Source organism: Mus caroli, chromosome 6, assembly GCF_900094665.2.
Source record: "Mus caroli chromosome 6, CAROLI_EIJ_v1.1, whole genome shotgun sequence".
In the NCBI taxonomy this organism is placed as follows: Eukaryota; Metazoa; Chordata; class Mammalia; order Rodentia; family Muridae; genus Mus; species Mus caroli.
In genome coordinates, this window is record NC_034575.1 from 53,525,813 (window position 1) to 53,529,038 (window position 3,226).

Genomic DNA, 3,226 nt, shown 5'->3' on the forward strand with positions numbered 1-3,226 from the left:
GAGAGAGAGAAAGAGAGAGAGGGGGGAGAGGGCGAGGGAGAGGGAGAGGGGGGAGTTATCAAAAACTTGTTTTTGATATAAGTCAAATGTTATGAAGTATAATGTTTAAAAAGATCTTAAACTTTTAGAATGTTGGACTTATAAAAGACTCTTAAAAGTTGGATTGTATTTTGTACTGTGATAGTAACATGAGCTCCTGGGGACAAGGAAAAATCATAGTTTAATAGTGATGTAGTTTTGAGTCAAGTTGAAAAACGGCCAATTTGTCTGTGAGGCATTTTCTTGATTAATGATGGATGTGGGATGACCCAACCTACTGTGAGTGGTGCCATTCCTTGGCAGTTGTTCCTGGGTTTCTTTTTGAGTATCTGTCCTAGCTTTTCTCAGTGATGAACTGTGACATAGAAGTTTAAGCCAAATAGTCTATCCTTCTCAAAGTTGTTTTTCCTCAATGTTTTGTCCCAACAAGAGAAAATAAACAAAGACAAGTACATTTTGAATTTCCAGAAGTCCATGACAATTATATAAATCAGGCTTTCTGATTTTTTATTTCTTCTGCCCCTCTTTTGCCCTTTACCTTTCCTACCTCAATTTTCTCTCCTCTTTTCCTCTTTATTAGCTTCATACTACCACAAGGATATACATGAAACAGCTTATCAAGATAAGACATTTATTCAGTCAACAACTGAAGGCTCAGATCAAATTAATTTGATGGAGGCAGAAAGTATTAATGGCCAGAACAGATGCTGGAGTATGTCCCTAGCCAGGGAGCAAAAGAAGAGAGGGTGCAGCATGCTTGAAGCAATCCATATTTTCTCTCACATGGCCCTATCTCCCAAATATCCTGTTATTATCTATAACTTGTACCTTGTAGTGCATGGCTTTTATACATACAGTTTTGGGTGACATGTCCAATTTCTTAGCTGCCTCAATCCTCTACTTTCTTTGATACCAAACAACCTCTCCCAGAATAATTTTTTGAGGGGCTCAGCATTTTGTTATTTTCTCAGTACCCTATTTCCATTGTAATGCTCTTGAAGTGGTCTCCCACAATTAAGTGGATAACTGACCCTCAGATCACTTCTTGTTCTATTACCCTTTACCTTGCTGTTCCTAACTCACATTTATTATTCTTATGACATTTATTACTATAGCACATTACTCTATCATTCTATGATAGCACACATTAACTTTTAGTTGTGCCCAATCTTACTCCTCACAGAAATGTCCTTTTGTCGTGGTCATTCATGTTAGGAATTTTGTGAGAATTTCTGAAGAAATTATTGAGATATAGAGAAAGAGATGTACTATGAAGAACAGGTCTTGAGATTGTAGAGATGAAGAAGTCTGTCATTTGCAAGATAAAGAGGCCCAGTAAATCTACTGGTGTATTTGCAATTCAAACCGAAGAAGACTGAGAACCAGAGTCCTAATGTATTAGGGAGTGGATGTCCCGGATCAAGAGAAGAGTAACTCTTCCCTTTCCTATTTTCTTATTCTATTTGAGACAACAACTGAAAAATGAATACAGAAATGTGTTCTAGCATAGCATATCAATTTATGTAATATAAACTGTTCACACAGAGAATGAAATGCTGATGCCTATTTTAAATGAAAACTAGACAAAACCATAAAATTATCCCCATAGAAAGTATGTAAATTACTAGTAAGACATTCAACACAATAACCCACCAGGGAAATGTAACTACAAACCACAGTGAAGCGTTTTATCCATCCACCAGAATGCCTGTGTGCTAGTTTGAGTAAGAATGCTCCCTCCCCACATAGGCTCATATATTTGGAATGTGTTAGTTACCATGGATTGGAAGTGGAACTCTGACTGGGGTAGAAGGATTAGGAAGTGTGGCCTTGTTCAAGGAGGTGTGTCACTGAGGGTGGGCTTTGAAGTTTCAAAAGCCCATGCTTCTGTCCCACCCCCATACCCACACTCCAGCCTGAGAATCATGATGTATCTCTCAACTGCTTCTCCCACACCATTCCCTAATTAAATGATTTCTTTTATAAGAATTGCCTTGGTTATGAAGTCTCTTCAGAACAATAGAACAGTGACTAATACAGCCTGTGATAGAAAATAGAAAAAAAATTATAGAAGATAGAAAAAAGAAACAATTGCTTGTCTGGATGTGGAAAATTAGAACATCCATACTGATGAAATAGGGACATGGAAAACAGAGGTGGGGTTCCATGAAGATGCACCTTAAGTTATCAAGTGACTCACGAGACATAAGAAAATGGATATTAACAACAGCATTATTCATAGTAGCCAAATAGTATAAATGTCTGCAATATCTACCAGATTTGAATGAACAGATAAATAAAATGTGAAATTATATCTGTCAATTAAAAAGAACAAAATATCAATAAGTACTATAGGCTAGGTGCTTCTTGAAATTAATATGATAAAAGGAGAAAGTGAAATATGGAAAGATATCACATTACAGAATTTTATCAATATAAAAAATCAAGGTTAAGCGGATAATTCAGACTGAAAGTAAATGAATGATTGCATAGGGTTTTGGGAGAGACACAGGAATGGAAAGGCCATCTAATGTACATGGGATCTCTCTTTGAAGTAATGAAAATATTCTAAAAGTACTTAATATTGATGATTAGGTAACCCAGCATATGAATTAAAATTTTTGATCTATATTCTTCAAATGGGTAAATTGTCTGATTTATGAATGATATCTCAATAAATCTCTTTGCTTATACTATTTGCCAAATTAGTTCAGGTTTATGGAGTTATACTATAAACCCTTAACTCCTGTTGTCATAAGGTTGAGTTTGCAGACTGTTTTTTTTTTTTAATTAATATCTAATTCTATTTACTTGATGCATTATCTGGACAATGACCCTTATCCTACCAAGTATGTCAGTCTTTGGAGATACTATGGTTTTCATGCTAATGCCTTATGTATTTTTCTGTTCTAAATAAATTTTATATACTTTGATTGCAGTTGGAGTGAACCAAGAGATCTGACTTAGCAAACTACAAAGCTAAATGTAGACCTATGGTAAGCTTACACAAGTACTATATCCCTTGGGGCCTGCTTAAAATAGCCAGCCAGTCAAGAAGCTGGCCCCTTGCTCTTTGTTTTTGACAGGTCTAAATTACAGTATGCATGATAGAACTTGTTTTGATGTAGAATATGAAATTTTCTAACAGAAATGTATGTTGTCACACTACAAAATAAAAATTAACCAG